Source organism: Sus scrofa, chromosome 2, assembly GCF_054392235.1.
Source record: "Sus scrofa isolate SSC_HxYL_T2T_F1_AM1 chromosome 2, Sscrofa_HxYL_maternal_Yorkshire_Landrace_v2.0, whole genome shotgun sequence".
Taxonomy (NCBI): Eukaryota; Metazoa; Chordata; class Mammalia; order Artiodactyla; family Suidae; genus Sus; species Sus scrofa.
In genome coordinates this window covers 23,053,811-23,075,914 of record NC_139384.1, presented here as the reverse complement: position 1 = coordinate 23,075,914, position 22,104 = coordinate 23,053,811, and the positions used below count along the sequence as shown (strand labels likewise).

Here is a 22,104-nt window from a genome sequence, read left to right as displayed (position 1 = left end):
AGATTTTTTTGTAAAGTTTCAAAAATCCTTACTACTTACTTCACCCTACTCCTTCATTTGTCTCAGAGGGTGGGTTAAGATTAAGAACAAGAGAATGTACTGAGGCTAGAACTTTGACGGGATGAAGGATTTTCTATGCTGTTATTTGCACTTTCTCTGGCCTCCCTGATAGCCCAGGTTTCACATTTTGCCCAAATCTCTACGAAAAATGAGGTTCGAGCTTACTTGTCAATTAGGAATTGGCTTTGTCTGGGAAACCTCAGAAGAAAGGACTAATAATAAGATTTGTGGTTTAAGTTTTAGGTCAGAGGCATAATATCCGTGTTTTGGGTTATACATGGTTGAGCTACATTCATCAGGGTGAGGAGTTCCTCATAGATTTTAAAATCCCAGCCTACATTTTTCCTGACTGCAGAACAGTCCTTTCTTTCATCCTGGTTTTCCATCTCAAAACCATAGAGCTTAAATGATTTAGGAATAACTATCGGTAATATCTAGAATTCCCGTCTCCAATCTCTGGTCCATGGATCATCACATTCTGCTGTGCTGGCTTAAATAAATATTTCACATTATTGGATATAAATTCAGTTTGTTAGATGTGTAGTTCAGACTTCAACCCTCTTCCTTTTTTTCCCCCAGATTGTTATAGGTTAAGGTCAAAGCTTTTAAATGTTCCCAATAGTATAAAATGTGCATTAAATTTTTAAGACATTCCAAACATTTGCCTCTATGGCTTGTGACCAAGGTATTCATTAATTTGCTCTTTGGTCTTAGCTTTTGCCATGAAAGGCTTAGGTCAGGTAAACATTGATGCTTTCAATTTTTCTTCCATTCACTTAGCAAACAATCACTCCCAAAAGCTCTGGGAAATGAATACTGAGTGAATCCACAACAGACAAGGATGGTGTCAAAAAACAGGCAGAACTGTTCATTTTCAGATAGGCTTTTTCTTGCTCAACTTACTTTTATCAGCAACCTAGTGTAATGGTGTGGTGAAAATTAAAAGACCTTTAATTGAATGAGGCTATTATGGATCTGAGAACTGCCAAAGCAGAATGAAAATGCTGTTTTTTGTCTTTGCCAAAATAAAGTTGTAGTTCAAAAGGAAAATGGAGTGGCTTGAAGTTGGCTATTAGCCCATCCAGATTCCTTTTCAATGGCTCAGTGTGTTGCTTATAACACCATCACATGGTCTCATCTCGAAGATGGTCTTTCTTGGCCATATAAAAGAATGGTAAGGCTTCTTAAGTGCAGGAAAAGTAACAGCCAAAATGCTTCTGATTAATCTTTGGTGCCTCAATTTTTTTCTTATCTACAAATGGGAGAAACCAGTATCTGTTGATATCATCACATCATATTGTTGTCAGAATTAAATGAGATAATGTTTGTGAGAGTGCTCTGCAAATTGGAAATCTCTTTTGGAAGCACAATTATTAAATTGTTCATTGTTATCCAGTCAAACTCTCCAAATATTTTCAAAGTCTGAAGGAAAGTTTGAAATATGTCCCACTCTTTTTAAAAAATCCCTTAGACTCTTTCCCCCTTTTATTTTCACTTGGTGTATGAAATTGCTCAACTATTGTATTGGTACTATGGAAGTTTTAATTTCAACATAGCCATTAGCAAAACTTCATAGACAATCTTATGTGAAATTATATATCCTTGGAATTTTCATTCATCCTATATTGAGAAAGACCTGCAAACATGAAAATATTCTCTGAAAATGGAAAAATTAGTGAAGAATTTCTCACTATGTCGCAACTTTTTTAAAGTAGTGAGTTCAAAAAATAGATGATTGCTCTCCCCAGCTAAGCCATGTTTTGGCAGATACTGCATCTTGACATTACACTGACTGTATATAAACCATAGACCATAATCTATATAAGACCATAATCCACATAAGTGTATGCATAATGTACATGTGTACGTGTGTGTGTGTGTGTGTGAGAGAGAGTGAGAGAGAGGAAATAAACACCTTGGGTAATTCAATACAGCACATAAAACTGACATACATTTACTCTGAATGGGTACAGGGAATAAAAAAGTAAACAAGAAATCTTCCTAGACTATAAACAGCCTTTAAATTAGAGGCGAAATACAAAATTCCTTTGACACTTTCACTTGTTTAAATGAGATATTTGGACCATGTGATATTTAAAATTGCCTGAAATGCTAAAATGTTGTGATTATAATCAATTTTTACATTTACACTTTCTTATAAGAAATTTAATCCTTTGGCTTCAACAGGCTTCAGCATCAAGGAGGGGAAGGTTTTCATGAAGGAAATGGGGTATCTTTTCACTCCCTGAAAGGACCAGATGAGCCAGAACAAAACTTCAGCTCTTCAGGGCTGGAATCTCACTCATTTTTATCATTGGGGTAAAAATAAAAAAAAAAATAAAAAAAAAAGCTTTAATGGAAAAAAACTGATGTCATTTTTATTCTTTCTCGTGTTGGTCATTTGTTCACTATTCATTCCCAGGCCCCAGTTAGACCTAACTCCAGGTGAACACCCTAAGACATTGGGGGTCGACTGGTGACTCTGTTCAAAGGCTCTGCATCAGAAAACATCAGCACCTTTAGAAAAAAATATGACTTTCCTGCCCTACCCCAAATCTACTGAACTAGATTCTCAAAAAGCAAGACCCAATAATCTCTAATTTTTGAAGCGCCCAAGAGGATTCTGATCTATTCACCTTGGACGACTTTTGGAGCATCCTTGAGGTGGAGTATTTCGCTTACCAAGTCACTTGTTCTCCTCTTTTCAGACTCATTAATTTCACTTTATCCCATATCTAGAATTATTCACTTTTTCACCAAAGCTTATTCTTCCTCTTACATTTTTCTAGGTTAATTTCCTCTTTATTCCAGCAGACATTTTACAAATATCTTTTAATTTTCCTTCTTTTTCAACACTGAAATTAACCACCTAACTCTGAACTGTAAATTATTTTAACAACCGCCAAATTTGACCTGATTTTCCTCCTGATATGGTAGGTCAGAGGCTTGTTATCTTCTCCCTTCCTTCCAAGACTACTTATTTTTCAATGCATAACCCATTTTCAAGTAGACTGACTGTAGTCAAAGTAAGGATATGGATCTCTGAGTGCTGTCACTCATTTCTTGGTGTCCAATAGGTTATAGTTGGAAAACTAGCAAACCAGACTATTTTAATATCCTCCTAACTGCTCCCATCTGGTCAGCCTTTACTTTGGATCCAACATTTTAGATGGTTTCCAAGAATTCAGACTCATTTATTATAGCATATCAGTCCACATTTCCAAATACATTTAACATTAAACTTCAAATCTCCCCCAATAAGATGCTCTAGTCACAAGATGACTCTCTCTTCCTGGGACATATCCTGTATGATTTGACTACCAAATACACTGGAGGGCAAAGGCAGTTTCCCTCATTCATGTTCATATGTTTATATGGCACATAAAGCTCTACAGTCAGCCAGTTTTTACTAAATGAATATTGCACTAGTGCTTATCATCATCACACTTTGTGCTCCTAATCTATGTATTTCATTATTAAACACACGCTTTTCAGATATCTCCCATATGCTAGAACTATTTCTAGGTACCAGAGGCTGAGCACTTGTCCCCTAGAAATGTAAACTATTTGTTACTGGTTGGATCTAGCAAAAGAAAGTGGAGTGTGCACTGCTGTCTCAGCATAATTCCTTCACCTCTATTGGAAAAACAATCTGAAGTTCTCCGTAATGATGTCCCTAGTGATGTGTAAATTGTATTGCTTCCTTATTTAAAAGGGCAAGTTTTTTTTTTTTTTTTTTCTAAATGGCTAAAATAGTAGCTATGATTTTTGAGCGCCTCATATATTAGAAACATTATATTACATGCACTCTATGGAGGCATATCTTATTCTAATTTAGTCTTATGGAGGTGAGATGGAAAGGCTTAATAATTTAAAATTCTGAATCTAAGATTTGAACCCTCAAACCAGACTGCTTCAATATAATTCCCTCCCACAGGGGGCTTTTCAATAGACATGCTCAGAAGTGGCCCCACATGAGTTGTGAGTCCAAGAGAACATGTTGCTTGCCTTCCACCACCTCTCTTCCTGCTCCCCTTCACCTGGCACCACAAGAGACCTTGAAGAAGGTTAAGAGTTTGCAGGGGTTTTTCTTTCATAGTGAGAAGCTTGCTGTGAAATCCATCATAGCAGCTGAAAGATACAAGTAAATGTTTTCCAAATAAAAATCCCTCAGCGAATCAAAGGAAGAAAAGGTATAATTTTCCTTTGGTAAACGCAACATGCACAAGTTATTTGAAACAGCTGGTTCAAGTGGAAATGAATGACTTCCCCAGGGTCACAATCTGACAGTAAGTGCTTGCTGCTTACATGTGTGGAAGAGGGAATGGGGACAGATATTGTAACGGAGCAGAACAATTTCTTCGCCTCATCAGTTCATGAATATTTGAATGGCAAGGGTGTGATTTGAATAGTTCTTTCATGGCTTTGCATTTTTATTTTCCCTCCAGTAAACCTCTCATCCAGCCAGCATTCCTCACACCTACTACTGTCCAGGCATATTTCTAGGCACTGTGCCCACAGAGTTCAATATAACACATCCCCTGCTTAACGGAACACACTTGCTTGTGTTATTCCCCAAGTTATCATACAAGCTGTACTAGACAAAAGAGGACAAGTGTCCTTGCGTATACAAAGTGAGGGTGAAGAAATAAAGACAGCTCATCCCCCCACTCTCTGTGTACTCTGTGCTACATGCATAGACAAGTAGGAACTTTTAGAAACACTGAGCTGGATCTTCATATACTTTTCTAACTTACTTGCTGTGTTATCTGATTCAATGAATATTTTTTCAGAGATGTAACATTCTCTATTCTAGTGCTTTTTCAACCAAAGCCTTTTATTCTTCTGCATCACAGGCTGTCTTTTGCTAAGTGGGAACACTTACATGCCTCTGCTAAGAAATATTTGCTGAAAAGTACATTCAAAAGCTTTACATTGGTAATGACGCCAGTTAGCAAGGACTCTTTACAGCTACCAAGTGTGGTCGTTACTGCTCTCCTTATACCTACTTTCCACAACCTTTCTCAGAGACAGTGAATTATGTGGAGAAACAGAAATCTAATGTGTTTATTTAAACTCAGCTGCCAAGAAGTCAGGGTCACCTGTTTCAAGTTTTGTGAGTTGGAGCTGGTGATATCCTGACCTTCTTTATCTGGAGAAGATGGAGTTGTGCTTTTAAAGGAACTAAGGAAATGAGATACAACAACACATTCATGTCCAAATGAGAGAGGAGAAGATTAATGTAGGAGGTGAAGAAAGATTGATATAAGAAAATCCCATTTATTGAAGCCTGTAGAAAGAGGCAACATGGTTTGCTGATAGATGCAAGTCTGAAAATTTGGAACAAAATGAGCTAGAAGAAATAAGATGAAGAGACAATCACTTCCAGTGTAACATGTAAATGAGAGAGAGGGGATACCCTCTGAGTGTATAAATGCGAGTGATGGTAAATTCTCAGTGAGGTAGATTTGTGATTCACAATAGTCTTTGATACCTGGAGACTTCATTTTCATCAGAGGGCTAAGAAATTTGTAATTTCTAAGAGCAAGGTGTAATAACAACTAGATATCTAGAACCTTGGAGGGAACAATCCAAATCTACTTCCACATATTTGTCTATTTACCAAATATGATGCTGGCTAAAGAGTATGTTCCCCTCCCCTTCTTTCATTTTAAAGAAAAGTTAGTAATTCGGTGATGTTTTGAAGAACATATGCTCCGTGTAGGCATATTCTACTGTGTAAAAAATCAGCTGATGACTTGGAAGAATGGCAATGATCATAAGGACCCAGTTCCCATGTGGAGAAGTGAGAGATTACAGAGTTCCAAATTAGTTTGAAGTCAAAGAGCTGAAGATTAGTGTCAGAGTAGATGGTCATTCCATTGCCTTCCTTGATTTATGGAACAATACCAATTTATAGCACAGTTCCAGAAAGGGGAAACTTTTGGTAAGGCTACAGAAGAGATTCTCTAATAATCAAAATGAAAAAATTGCAGCCCATCTTTGCCTTCTAAGGATGGGAACAGGATCCATAGCAACTGCAAGTGTTCTCTGTATATGCAATATTACTCTTTTTTTTTTTTTCCAACTTCCTGGACTGTTTTTGTCTCCCTCAGAACTTGAGACAATCATTTCTCCTTAAAACAGTAGTGGGAGAGATTACCTGCAATTCATTCAGTTCTAAACAGTTACTAAGATGCCAATCACTGCATAACTATTTCAGTAAATCAATGAGTTGAATTTAAATTTCTCTGAACCTTAACGTTATGAGTAGAGAACTGTAACAAGAGAGGTGTGGGTAGGCAAATGAGCCAGCTGTGGTGTCAGTAAGAGCTACAGCATTGTGCATACTCAGATTTGAATTGATATATGGTGTTTTACAATCAGTCTGTGAATGGTGAGAAACAGGTAGATAAATATGAACTTCAAATTCTTTGTAACTATCCTCCAAAACTCAGAAACTAACCAGTGGCTTGGAAGTCCTAAGAGGAAGACAATGTTGGTCAATAGCGTGACTAAAATCAGTACAAAAGGAAGAAATGTAAAATCATGATGACAGTAAACCCACCATCAGGGATACCTAGTGAGATGCATGCTGTAGACAGGCAATGTCCAGAGAAACAATATCCAAAGAATTGAATAATCCCTTGGGCTACTTAAGTCTGTTCTTGGCCCAAGTGCAACCACAATGGATAGTGAATCTTTTACATAGTTTCCTTCTTTCCATGGGGAAATCAGAATCCCTGATCACTAAGTCCAGTATCTCAAAAGAGCAGATCTAGAATCGTATCATTGGTTTCTTTAGCTTAGCATAGTCATGTGGACAACTGCTGTCTAAAGTGTGGTACCCAAACCAGCAGCTTGACCATCCCTTCTTGGCTTATTAAACATGAAAAGTCTGAACTCTGCCCCAATGTGGTGAATCAAAATGTCTGGGGAGGGGAGGGGAGGGGAGAGAGATAAGAATTTTTAAGTATTCTAAAGTTTGAAATACATTGGTAGGAAGACAGTTTTCTCAGCACTCCACACTTCATTCAACAAGTATTTACTTTGTACTAGACACTTTTCTGAAAACAAGACATTCAGTGAGAAGCAAGACAGAGTAAAACTTACAAAACTGAACAGAGTTTGGCAGTGAAGGAAAATATTAAACTTTTTTTTCAATTAATGATTTCAGCAGAGTTGTGGTCAATCTGTTAAAAATAGACACAGGAAAATTCTGAGGTATTTGAAAATATATGGAGAAATCAATTACGACTCTGGTATGTATCTCACTCAGCACTGTGATGATTTCCATGAAAAAAAAAACAGAATATTAGATAAAAGTGATTAAAAACGGACTTTATTTGATGCTGATGTAACCTGGGAGATCACCTTTCCTAGATGACAAACCCAAGAAGGGGAGGCCTGTGTAGAATATGGTACTACTGTCTTTAAGACACTTCTTATATTAGGCTCCTCTCTCTGTTTAAATAGAATTAAGTGATTCAATAAAACCATCATCAGACTCTATTCTAACTCAGTTTCCAAGGGATGATTTAACTCCTCGATGTTCAGTGCAATGGTTCTTAAATTGATTTGGCATTTTCTCATCACAGCAGAAATATAAGGAGGCTGAGGCTGGAAGGTTATAACAGAGCATATGCAAAGGCAACATGGGGATAAAGGATTGATTTCATCATCGAACAAGGTACATCACATCCTGTGGTCCCCACTGAATACTTCACAATGCCCTACTGTTAACATAAAGGGACTATTTAGATGAGATAGCTAAAGAATAATGAACCGAAATAAATTGAAATGTACTTACTGAGTATATTTTTTATAGCTTTCATTCTTTTTTATTCTATGAACCTTTCAGTTTTTCCATTGAAATTGAGAGAAGAATAGCCTTTCTTTGCATTCTGATATTTTCCTTCTTATTTTGGGCAGGAAGAGGGGCTATAACTACCTCAATGCTGAAACCTCCTAGCTATGAAGAAGTTTTCTCCCACCTGTTGTTCTTTCTAAGTCAACATTTCATTTTTCTGCTGGTTGTTGTATTCTATTTAAGTCAATACTTCATGGTACCAGTATAATGTCAATTGTGTCATACAGTGCCTGACCGATATTGGATACTTAATAAAGTTTTATTTGGCATATGAATGAATAAATAAATGTGTGTTGCTTTGACATAGTATTTACAAGCCTTCTAGAGAGAGTTAGAGTGATGAAGGACTATGGATAAGACTGTACTCAAACCTGGATTATATGGGATAATGATGGATCCAAGGGCTTGATATATTTCATTAGCATTAGATTGTCCTTATGTTATCTCATTTCTCCTAACAGAAGTTAAATAATTTTACTTTTAACATGATGAATCTCCATCTCCTCCTCCAAAATGTTGATGCCATGACAATAGAGACAATTCACTTTTTACTCTTTTGTCAGAAATGAAGTAACCCTTATAACAATATTCTGAACATAAAAAATGTGCAAGTAAATATTCATTGAATGATATCTTTTCTTGAAGGCAACCCCGAGGCAAGGCTTTAAGCAGGCATCTTACCTGGGAGCTGAAGGAAACATCTGTAGAGGAGTAGGAAATTAGAAAATGCAAAAAATTCAGGATAGAGGGTATCTAGTTAATAGAAAAATATCAAGAGTTTCAACTAGCCCTCTTGGGAACCAACTTACTTTGTTTCATTGAGGCTAGATGGGGTGGAGACTCAGCTCCCTTCCTGACACAGAGGTGGGAAATTGTGTGTGGCTAGAAGTGGAGTGGTAAGCAGTCCTGTCTTCCACTGCTTCAGTCATTTCCATTGGGGTTGGAAGGGTTTGTGGAGTTCTGGCTCACCAGCAGGTCCCACTGACACCAAGGGTGGAGGAAAGCAGAGTGCTAATTTCCTCTGAATTTCCCTTATTATAAGATTGAGGTACTTAGCTAGCCACTGGATCTGTAACCCAGAAGGATCCTATGTGGGCCTCCTGGAAGAGATAGCCTCCATATCCTTCACCTGCCTCTTATCTATAGAGAAACTTTGTTCAAAGAATAAATTTAATCAGAAGTGAGAAAATGCAAAGGTAAAGGGAAGCATTAAAACACAACAAAATAATAAGACTTTAGCCATTAAAAAAAGTCAAGGACCTTTAGTTCTTCCTCAAGAAATTTAGACAACATTCTGAGCCATATCCTTTGAGCTGGTTTGCAATAACTGAAATCCCTATCAGGTGGAAAAATTAACTGCATGATGATCAAACTGTAGCTGACATAAGCTGCTACAATTCCAAGAACTGGCCTCATGGAAGTGGGAATAAATTGACCCTGGAACTGAAGATTCACTGTGCTTAAAACTATAAAGATGACACTGATAAGACCACCATAGGACCAATTTCAAAATGATTGTTGGCATTGTTCCGCATGTAGCCCCCTCCCTCTGCATATACACAACTGAAACTCCCCTTTAAAGGCTTTTGCCCCCTGATTGGCAGTGGAAAGTGGTATTTTAGGACATGAGTCCTCTCCAGGTTGCTGGCCTCTAAAATAAAGCAACTTTCCTCTCCTATAAACACTTGTCTTTTGCTTTCAAGTGACGAGCAGTCTAACCTGAGTTCAGTAACAGATCCTGCTGACACTACACCCACAGCCTGCTTCTGCTGAGTCGGGGATGGAAGACCAATTCCCAGCTCAGACCTATGTATACTACCTTGGTTAGCTGGAAAAACTAAGTGCCTCCTGCTTACATGAAGCTGGGATGAAAGATTAGTGTACTGCTAGGCGCTCTTCTCACAAGGTGGGGAATCCTACCACCTCATCGGTTTCTGTGGGTCAGTGGGGTGGGCAAAACATAAACAACCCAAGAAATCCCCCTGAAACCATGGGAAAGTGGGTAGCCATCCCTTCCCCAGTCATTTGACTGGGAATAACAGACTTTCTCAGAGCTTCTTTTGATTTCTTGGCTGTTCTGGATTGAAGGCTTCTACAGGACCCTGTCTGGAATATATGAGAGCCAATAAGGAAACAGGGAACTAGATTTTTGAAGTCCCCAATTCCCCAGGCAACCCACCTGCTTTCTACCTTTCTACCTTCCTATGCCTATTTGTTGTTATGTCCAGAGTTTATAGTTATAGGGAGGTGCCATGTACTATATTTTTCAGCCTCATTTATTTAGAAAATAATCTCACACTCAAAATCCCAAATCATTTTCTAGTCTCAGCTGTAGTGACCTAAAATGTTTGCCTTAAATGTGACTCCATAGACATATCTATATTTAATCAAGCCTCTTTACTGACACTCCTGACTACAGTTGCTGATTCTGCTGCTGACAAGGGCAAGAGGGACTTTGAGTAAAATCTTATGGGATCTAGTTAGTTCGGAAAAGCTCCTGCTTTTCCCTTGAACATCACACAGGGATCATATGATGTGATCTATTTACACTACCATAGTTTCCAATAATGTCATATATAAAACAGAAATCCAAGAAGGAGGAAAGATTATAAAAAACAAAAACAACAACAACAAACCACATTGAAGAAAATGCATCCAGATTTACTCCTGATCTTCTAGAAATGTTTATATGGTTAAATATTCACTTGATTCAGTAAGCACTCAGTTTGCTCGAGTTCAAATCCTTACATTCTCACTTATTGCATATGTGAATTTTGGCAAGTTCTGAACAATAAGTTCCGTGACTTATTTTCCTTATCTCTAAAATGGTCACATTATTAGAATCTATGTCAGAAATGAAGATGAAAAGCAGAAGAGGTAATAAATGTGAAATGCAAAGAACGGTGTGTGGCAAGATATGAGTGCTCAACAAATGATAGTTATTATTCAGGAGTTATTGGTCAATCAGTTACTAAAATTTTGTCAATAAGGTTTAAATCTATCAACATTTATAGATTCATCTGGGACATCAATGCTACATAAGCATAGCCTGTGACATCACAGAAATCATCTTTTAGAAATAAAGGAGAGAGAGATTATGAAGTTGATTAATAGTGTAGAGTAAACCCTATGTGCCAGTTGATCATAGATAGCCCTTATTGTCCGCAATTTGCCACAAGGGTCAAAAAAGTGGAGGAATGTGGTCAAGGTCACACAGTTAAATTTATAGATTTACGTGCAGGTATATTTGAAGTCACCAATTACAGAAAACACTAATAACATTAAAGTGATTGAAAACAAAAGAAAATATAAATGTTACCTTGTAGGTTGCAGGTGATTTCCAAACACCATCAGCTACTGTCAGTTGTATCTTATTTACAGTCAATGACTGGCCTGGATGATATTCTTTTTTTTTTTTTTTTTTTTTTTTCCTGGATGATATTCTAAGTCCCAGGAAAGGAGGAACTTTATCAGCATAATTTCCTCATCTGTAAAAGAGTTGAAAAGAGTATATATCTCTAAGGCCCCTTTCCTGCTCTAATAATCTGCATTCCTATGAATGTTTATGTCCTGAAACTCCATTTCTATATTATTAACCACAATATCGGGTGCTGTTTGATAAATTGGAACGAAATGTAGTGGATGGGCTTATAGGTGATGATGAAGGTAGGTGTCTTTTGAGAAACTATTTTCAAAACTTTCATAACATAGAGTGGGAAGGAGCTAGACCATTGCAGCGGTTAGGCTCGAATTAGGGAAACAAAAGGTGGAGGACAGGTGTGAAGCTCTTGGAGGTTCCACAAGGTTCTATGCTTATTTACTGACTGACTAAAACAGCATGACTATACCCAACACTTCATGCAATTATTTAATCCTTACCAAAGCCCTGCGGAGTCGAAATACTTTATCCCCATTTTATGTGAATGATGGATACTTAGAGAGGTTAAGTAATCACAGCTACAAGGTCACACGGTTAGCTTGCAGGGATGCTGGAATTAAAATTCAAGTCGACAGAGAGCAACGCCCATGGTCTTTCTGCTGTTTTATAAAGACTCTCAAAGTTTTCTATGTACAAAAGACACTTTGACTCTCATCCATTTATGTAAATGTCAGTATGGGTCATTAGTGATGCAATCGTTATTTATAACTCGTATTGACATTAACCTTTCTCAACACTTAAATGAAAGTGCTATTTTCATTCACTGATGGAGCTGGTCCTATTAAACATTGTAACCTCTCATTGTAATTTTCTTAGAAAGTATTTTCAGGGGACGAAAAGGCAAAGTGACTGACATTTGTGAGTACTTACTCTGAGCCAAGCACTTAACATTTATCATGTTATTTAAACATGACATAACTTTTGGGGAGAATATTATTTTCACTTTCTAACAGATGAAGAAATTGAGGCTTGGAGAGATTAAGTAAACAGCCACAGATCCCTGTAATTCAAAAGCCCCTGGTTTATGGTACTTTGCACTGCTTTCATGGCTAGTTTCTAAATCAGGATCTAGTATTTCTCTGTTTCATTAAACTTTCAGGTGGAATGCCAAGTTTTTTTATTTTAGAGCATCTCCAAAAGTCCATAACTAAACATTGTTGGCAGGACTAAAATGCATGTTGTTCAGACAATGATGAGTCTGACTTATGCTTTTAATGAGCATAAAGATATATAATTTCAGTAATTCATGAGTACTATAGACCCTCACTATGCATTTGGTTATTGAGTGACTCAGTAATTTTTATTAACGAATAACAACTAGCATATGTTGAGTATTTATGTCTGACTACCACGTTGAATTATTTTGACAGTAAATTGTTCCAGTTCCTTTATTTTTCCCCTTAAGTCAGTCCTTTTATCTAAGGATATTTACCTTAAGCCATTTTTAAATTTTCCTGAGTTGAAGAATACATATCCCTTGACACACATGCCTAAATCTTTGTAATTTTTGAGCGAGAATGTGATTTGCTATATGCCATAAGCTAAATGGATAGTTTGGGGCACGTATTTGTCCGGAGACAAACTCTTGCTCTAAACACCAGTTTAAAATGTTTCAGTGAGCACCTATTGAAAGTGATGTATTATGTAAGCAATTTCTTTGTAGTTGTGTGTAGAAATAGCTCAGCTACTTAGACATAAATGAGTAGTGAAACCAAGGTGACATGTTCCCCAAATTCCCAGGCCAAGTTGTTTGTTCTATCCTTCCAGCTTCCACAGCAGTTTTTCCTCCTTCTGAAATAGAGCTCACCAGCTTGTATTTATTTGTTTACATACAAGTCTTCTGCCACATCCGACCATTAACTTTCAAAGTCAAGGACCAAGTCTTATTCCTCATTATATCTTAAGTATATAGTATAGTGTCATAGAATAATAAGTGCTCAATAGATTTCTTGAGTGAATGAATGAATGAAATAATAAAGGTGTCCATATTCTTCCAATATATTAGGATTTGTGGAAACCAATGTCATGTGCTACCCGGATTCCCCTTTGACTTTTTACCTCAGCTCTGGGGAATTACTGTCAGCAGCCTTCTGCCATCAGCAGCTTCAGGGACTGCCTTAGCTGTGAAGAGCTGCATGGCTCAAGGTCATAGCTATTTCCATGGTAGGTCATGTCAATGACAAATCAATATGTGACTATTAAAGTGTGGCCACCTTAGCCAAACAAGGAAAAATGTTGTGGTTCCATTCGAGCTCCAAAGTTCCTAAGGGTTGGTGAAGACTGCTGTTGGACCTATGTATCATATAACTTTCCCCTCTGCCCAATCCTACTTTTTGTTTTCATTTCCATGAGTGTTGATCCCAAGAAGACTCCTCAATAAACCTCCTGAGAGCTAACCACTGTCCTGTAGTCTATTTCTCAAGGAACTCAACCTGCAATAAGTTTAAAAAAACACAATTAAATAAAAGTTGTGAGAATCAGCTTCAGTGTCTTACCTCCAACCTTACTCTATGCTGATATATAGATTACATGTAAGGAGATGAATTATGTAGTTTCACCTACACGATCTTATCTAATTCTTTTTTTTTTTTTTTGTCTTTTGTCTTTTTTTGTTGTTGTTGTTGTTATTGTTGCTATTTCTTGGGCCGCTCCCGCGGCATATGGAGGTTCCCAGGCTAGGGGTTGAATCGGAGCTGTACCCACCGGCCTACACCAGAGCCACAGCAACGCGGGATCCAAGCCGCGTCTGCAACCTACACCACAGCTCACGGCAACGCCGGATCGTTAACCCACTGAGCAAGGGCAGGGACCGAACCCGCAACCTTATGGTTCCTAGTCGGATTCGTTAACCACTGCGCCACGACGGGAACTCCCATCTAATTCTTACTTTACCCCTGAAAATTAGATATTTCTGTTTTAATTCCCAATTACACACACACACACACACTCACATATATGACTCAAAGAGTCTAACAAAAATGTCATGATCTTACAGCTCATCTGAAGGTAATAGTTAAATCCTCCTTGATTCACAAGTAATGTGATAAGGAGAAGAACTAAATTGAAAGTCTGAGAGTCTGAGAGATTTTATTTTATATTTCACACATACCAAGAGTCCATGGATTTGCACAATATCTCACTTTTAATTAGTGCTCATTGAAATGTTCCATTGGAATAACCTTTTTCATTGTATTGCCTTCTCTATTTTTCTTCAAAAAACATATTGAAAAGAATGTGTCTATTTTTTTTTTTTTAATAAATCCCATCCTCTTTTCAGGAACCTTAGGTTGGGTTGCCTAGAAGTAAAGCTTGAAGTGAGAACTTTTTCAGGTGTTATGAAAAGAGAAAAAGGAAGAGATAGGGAGTGAAGAAACCTGAGTGGAAAATATTAATCTAGGTTATGTTTTCAGCTGAAGACTAGCTTCAGTCTGACCTCAGTGTCTGGAGAATGAAAGCACCACAGTTAGTCTTTTGAGCCTAAAGAGGGCAGAATTCTCTAGAACTGCGCAAGCAGACATTAGCAATGGCTGGCCTCCCCAGGGCATAACCCAACAGTTACCAACTGTAGGCAGAGAAGGAACCGCCTGTGTGCTATTGATAGCAAACTCCCTGCAGCTGGAGGATGAGTGCAATAGTCCCAAAAAACAAACAAGTGAAGGGCACCAGAATATCCGTTACATCAAGTCTTTTAATTGCCCATGACCTACTTTATTCCATTAGCATTTATTGAGCATCTACCAAGTCCTGGGCTTACTCTAGACACCAGAAATACTGAAGTTAATAAACATGATCTATCTAAATCTATCTAAATCATGTCCTAGTGGAGTTAACATTCTAGTAGAGGGTGACATGTAATAAACAAATAGAATGTTTATTTAATATGCCAGGGGGTGATATGGAGGATGAAGAAAAATAGAGAAGAGGAAGGGCGCCAATTTTAGGTTCCTAGGTTATCCTTAGTCAAGGAGCATTTCATTGAGAAGATGATATTGGTGCAAGGACCTAGAGGAGGTGAGTGGACAAGTCATGCAAATATTCAGAGAAAGAACCTTCTAGTAGAAAGAAGTGCAGGTGCAAAATCCTTGAGGTGGGAGTGCTTGTTATTTGCAAGAAACAACAAGGATGCTAGTGTGACTGGAACAGAGATATCGGTTAGAAGGTTATTACATCATCTAGGAGAGAGCTGTCTATGGCTAAGATCAGGGTTAGAAGAACAGAGCAAGTGAGGGAGATTTTTTTCAGATATTGAATATATTTTGAAAATACAGCCAACATGATCTGTTGACAAACTGAATATGTGGAATGAGAGAAGAAAATGAGTTCAGCTTCTAAACTGCAACACTCAAAACAATTGACTGGCAGGTTGTTCTTGGTTTCAGACTGATGGTCAAATTTATTGGATACAAGATTTCACTAAGCATCATGTTTACCTTGCTTAAGAAAGGATGCAGGATAAGAAACAACGCAGAATTCACGACAATAACCTAGCAGAGATCTTCTAACTTCACAGCATTTCTTTTTTCTTTTTTTCCTTTTTTTGTCTTTTTAGGGCTGTACCCACGGCATATGGAAGTTCCCAGGCTAGGGGTCAAATTGGAGCTGCAGCTGCTGGCCTACATCACAGCCACAGCAATATCAGATCGATCTGAGCTTGTCTGAGACCTACATCACAGCTCATGGCAATGCCAGAGCCTTAGCCCACTGAGCAAGGCCAAGGATTGAACCCATGTCCTCAAGGATATTAGTTGGGTTTGTTACTGCTGGGTCACAATGGGAACTCCTGACCCTCATAATTTCTGAAATACCCAAATTACTTTGCATTCAGCATGCAGATTCCTAAGAGAGGAAGCTGAGTGGGGCAGCTTGGTGTCAGCTCAGGGAAACCATCAGCTCTAAAGTCCCTTTAGCCTTTACATTTTCGTGCTCATTTTCTCATGCAGCTGTATCCTTTAAGTATTGATTAGTCATTACTTGATAAATAACCTCAACAGTGAGGTACCAATGCTTGGTCCTGTATATAATAACCTTCACCAGAATATAACTCTGCTTGGATCTGTTATACTCTCATAAATTTCATGAGCTGCTATAGTTGGGGAAGATTTGATCATGATTGAATCATCAGTTATCTCTCAGAATAAAAGAGGCCACTAATCAACAACTGGCACGTTCCTTCCATGAATGTGTTGGCTTCAGCATCCAGAAGGATGGAGTTGCCATCTTAAGGGAATGACGGCTTTGGAAGGATATGGGGAAGAATATCAGAAATTCAGTTTTGGACACATTAAATTTGATATATATTTTATACATCCAAGTGGAGAAGATGACTAGGAAATTTGATACATGAATCTGAATTTCAGAAGAGAAGGTCGGGATAGAGATATATTTGAGGGTTAACAACAGATAAATGGTGTTTAAAGCCATGAGTCTAGATGCGAATAATGAAACTGAGAGAGAATGAACATAGATAGAGAGGTCTAATAACTGAGAACTTTAGGAAGTTCCCATTATGGTGCAGCAGAAACAAATATGTCTAGTACCCATGAGGATTCGGGTTTGATCCCTGGTCTCGCTCAGTGCATCGAGGATCCACCCAGTGTTGCCGTGAGCTGTGATGTAGGTCACAGACAAGGCTCAGATCATGCATGGTTGTGGCTATGGTGTAGGCCAGCAGCTACAACTCTGATTCAACCCCTAGCCTGCAAACCTCCATATGCTATGGCCCTAAAAAGCAAGATAAAAATAAAAAATAAAGGAATTGAGAATTTTAGTATTGAGGCAATTTAAAAAGACTAGTAAAGGACACTGAGATCAAGAGATCAGTAAAATAAGAATCAAAAACCTCTCATGCTCTATAAGACAGTGGAAGAAAGATTTAAAAATTAAGGATGTAGCAATGAACTGCATCAAATTCTGATAATCAGATCACTAAAATGAAGACTGTTAGGTTTAGTAACAAGAAGGTCCGTGTTGACTTTGACAAAAGCAGTTTTATGAAGTGGTGTGGAAAGATTGGTTAGAGATGGTTCAAGAGAGAACGGGAGACAAAAAGAATCAGAGACAGCAGGTATAGATAAACTCTTGCTGTAAGAGGAGTAGGATCAGAAAATTGCAACATGAGGTGGAGAGACAGTAATCAAATGAGGCGTTTGTTGTTGCTGTTGTTGAAGATGAGAGATATCGTAGGCCTGAGAGAATGGTCTGGCGGAGAAGGAAAATTAATAACAGAGGGGAGAAGGAGAGTTACAGGGAGGACACTCTTAAGTGTGTTAGGGAGGATGGGACCAATGTACCTGTGGACTTGTTGACCCCAGAATGGAGTGCAAACATTTCTCCCATTTTAACAGGAGGAAAGGAAGAAACACATGATCAAAGATGCGGGGGGGGTGGGGGGTGGTGGTGGAAATTTGCTCAAGTTCATTCCTCAGTTTCTACTTTCTCAGTGTAACAGAACACCAGGCAGATGTCTGAGATTGAGGAGAGAAGAGGAGGTACTGGATGTTTAAGGAAAGAAAGGAAGAGGTCAACTAGGTCTGTGGGAGAGTGAATGGATAGAGAAATGCAGTTAGGGTTGCTGGGCAGCAGTAAGAGTCCACCTGAGAATAGTGGCAAGGTTTTACAGTTAAGACAGAGCAGGATGGCTGTATTTTTTCTCCGGCCATGTTCAGCTGTGAGGGCTAGTCAAGCTAAGGGAAGTGAGAAATAGTCAGGGTTATAATTTTGTCAGGTGAGTATACAAAGTGAGAAATGAGCAGGATAACTGAAAGCATGTGTAAGGGAGCTATTGCAATGATGGACCATGAAACCCAAACTATTTAAATCAACATTACAGCACAGAAGATAGGGGGAATGAAGGCCATTAAAAATGAGATAAAATCAGGAGTTCCTGTCATGGCTCAGAGATAACGAACACAACTAGCATCTACAAAGACACAAGTTCCATCCCTGGCCTTGCTCAGTGGGTTAAGGATCTGGCATTGCTGTGGCTGTGGTGGAGGCTGGCAGCTACAGCTCCAACTCAACCCCTAGCCTGGGAATTTGCATATGCCATGGATGCAGCCCTAAAAAAGACAAAACAAACAAACAGACAAACAAACAAAAACCAAAAAAAAAAAAAAAAAAGAGAGAGAGAGAGAGATAAAGATTAATCAAAACACTAATGTCCTGACAAAGTGGGACATTTGTTAGTCAGATGCTCCAAGGTGCAAATTAGAATGGTAAGAGTGGATGGTCTATATGTGGGTTCCTAAAATTTAAGACTATGGAGAGACTGCATTTACAGGTCATATCTTGACCTAGGATATGACTTTGGCAATAAGTGCTTAATGCAGTGGGGACATGATTATTAAATCAGAGAATGCTAAGAATTGAAAGTTCAAGATAATGGAACTCTCATCTAGGTGGACATTAAAAGCACCAATAGTTATGACAGGGTATTGTCAGAGAACAAAACAATGAACCAAGGGCTACAATCTTCAAGGATAAGGAATGACCCAAGAATGGGCAGGTGAGGACAACAAGCCTGGGTGGTAGGAATTTGAGTAAAGGTGGGAGGAAGAATTGTCTGGAAGCAGCAATTGGAAGCAGAGAAAGCATATAACCTTGTTCCAGCCCATTGGTGGGCTGCAGGTATGTGATATCACAGGAGAGCAAGCATACTATAGATTTAATGATGCAAAGACTATCTCATTCACAAGCAATTCCAAATTCTGGTAGAAAGAGTCTTGTTCAGTCATCACTCCTAATCCACATGGCTATCACCAGGAGGCAGTCCCAGAGAACTAACATGGTTGCCATGCCTTCTCCTGTAACCTCTGAAACAGACACAGAACTCTTAATTATATTTCCTAGCTTCTTCCTACCAAAGGAAAGTTGCATCCTTAAAAAAGCATTCACCCTTCTTGTTAGCCTTTTTTCCTTTCTTTTCAAAATTCAGAACCAGTAATTCTCTATTTATGTAGGAAGATGCTGCATCAATGGTCAGGCAATGGTCTACACAGTTGAGTTTCAGTTGGACTTCCTGATATACTATTCACAATTACACTGCTACCCTACATACAGAGACTTTTCAGTTTGGAATGAGCTCAAAAAGTATATGCAACTTACCTGGTACTGCCACCATTTATTGTTGTACAAGCAATCCCACTTGGCACAGGACATCTTGATTTGTGTTAACATTCTAATGCACTAATCTTCCTAATACCCCTCATATTTATGTATGACATAAATCAAATCCTGCTTAGAACTAAGTTGTTGCTGCTTTTTTTTCCCATCCTACTCTCCTGCTGGGTGTATTTATGTTATGCTGTGTTGTGTTGCTATCCTTGCTGCAAATTTATCTGAGCTTCGACTTTTACTGCTGATTTAGCAAACATTTTATATTCTGCAATGAATTGTAAACATTTTTTTTAATCTGACAATTCCATTATGACAAGTGTTATAAACTCTTCACTGCAGACTGTATCTCTTCTATTGAGCTGTTCTTTATATCAATTTTACTATGCACAGAAAATGATGCTGGTAATATCGCACCTGTCTGAGCTCAGCCAGGACAATCAGTAAGTCCTGTAACATGGAGCTTCTATACACTTAGTTTTATTACATCTGTTTCTGTTTCATACAGCATGTTAGTGAGAAGCAGGTTTTAGGAGTAGTTAAGTGATCTGAAATTAGCCCATGAACTTCAATTTCTTTCCATTTAAAAGTTTGTATATAAGCATACAATACAAAACAGTTTTAAGTAGCTGGTAAAGCCCCACATTTCCTATGAGACCTATGTCATAATCTATTCACATTAAGCCCAGGTTACATCTGAGAATAAACACTGATCCCAAAGAAGAATCTTCATCCTGCTGAGCTATGCCCATAGCTTTGCTTACCTTTGGGCATGGTGGTGGTGATCTCTTTCATTTACTAGCAGCTTTCAATGAATAAGAGTATCAACATTATGCCAAAAAACAATGAAGAGGAAATAAGAAAGGAAACTCATGTGTTGTAGGTTGAATTGTGCCCTTCTCAAATTTCATATGTTGAAGCCCTAACTAATCTTCTACTGTTTCAAAATGTCATCCTATTTAGAGGTAGGCTCTTTAAGGAAATAATTACATAAAAAAGGGATCATTAGAGTCAGCTCTGATCCAATATGGAGAAAAGGAGAATAGGACACAAACATAAACACAGAGGAAAGACATGTGAAGACACAGGGAGAAGATATCTATCTCCAGCCACAGAGTAAGGCCTCAGAAGAAACAAACCCTTCCAACACCTGGATCTCAGACTTTTAGCCTCCAGAATGGTAAGAAAATAAATTTGCAATATTCAAGACACCCAATCTATAGTATGTTGTTAGAGTGGCCCTATAAATTAATTCACTGTATTTATTATTAAACTTTTTTTAATTCACACAATAACCTTGAAAAGTATCTAACCCTTCATTTTTAAGGATGAAGAAGCAAACTCAGAGAGATTAATCAGTTTACTCTAGGTCACCCAGCTAGATGTTAGAGAGCTATTGTTAAAATCCAGGTTGTTCTGACTCAAAAATCCATGTTCGTTTCCCTTTACATGTTGTCAATATGTTTAGCCCTAATTTCCATTAATAAGATGGAAAGGAAGGCCGTATGTGGGCTATAATGCAAGTCTTTGAAGTTTTCCACCTGTAGTTAACAATCGCATTCCTGCTGAATAAAGCATGCATTTTGTGAAATGTTCAAATATAAGAACAGCTCATTTACACAAGACCTAATTAATAACATTAATGGAATTGCCTCTAAGAAAGACTAGAAACCAATATTTTACTTGAAGAAAGAATTCTGATTCGCAACACCGTACACCCTGAGAACACTTTGAGAGTTTCAATTTTCGTTCATTGAACGAAAATTGAACAAATAACTGTTGATTGCCTTCTGCATTTTGGGTACTACATTTGGTGCAAAGGATGAAAAGTGGATAAGACAGACTTGGTCCCTGCCCTCACATAGATTTCATTATAATAATCACATTGGTGGGTTTTGCTTGCCTGCTTGTTTGTTTTGCTTTTGCTTTTAAGCATTTCTCTCTTCTGTCTAAATGGAAAACCTCTAGGTCACAGACTGTGTGTTGTTTGCTTCTGTGGCTCCAGTGCCTGGCAGAGTGCCTGGCACATATTAAGAGCTCAATAAATATTTTTAAATTGAATTGGGATTCCAAATTTATAGCTGATGAAGATGAATGAATATCCTGTTACTTGACAGGAGTTCAAGTGACATTCTGAAAACTGCTGATGGAAGCTCAGCCTTTGTGTACCACACATAAATACCAACCATTCAAATGGTTCATAAACCTGCACTAATGTGAAAAGGTAATCTTAAACCCCAGATCACTAACTGTTGCCTTCTCTTTCCTCCTTCTTCCACTGCTATTTTTATACCATAATGTGATTTTTATATTTTTACTTTAAGAACAAGAATTATAGAAAATTATAAAATGCATAAATACAAGCTGACTCATCTTGGTGTCATAAGCTAGAGATAATCACTGTCACTTTTTTTTTTAGAAATTAGTCTTCTAGTTTCCTGCACCTAAAATTATCCTAAATATATTCTTTTACATATGATGATCATACTTTGAGGAAAGTTCTACAATATGTCTCTTTCACAAAATTTTTCTTGAAAATATTTATCCTTATCATCACATAGTCAAGCATGATTTGACAGACTTGAATGGACCTCATGGATTTAATGGGTAGTATTTAGTTTTC

The 22,104-nt window shown here is 37.9% G+C and overlaps 1 protein-coding gene across 5 annotated transcripts in view; it reads right to left on the bottom strand.

The window, feature by feature from the left end:
• LOC146405286 (uncharacterized) overlaps positions 1-22,104 on the bottom strand; it is a 952,516-nt gene that overhangs the window by 354,765 nt on the left and 575,647 nt on the right. For 2 of the 5 annotated variants that reach the window (XR_014837049.1, XR_014837050.1), the window contains exon 4: positions 11,250-11,418. The exons of the other annotated variants lie outside the window; for them this stretch is intronic. The gene's annotated coding sequence lies outside the window, so the exon portion shown is untranslated. The remainder of the gene's footprint in view (positions 1-11,249; positions 11,419-22,104) is intronic. 5 annotated transcript variants of the gene reach the window in all.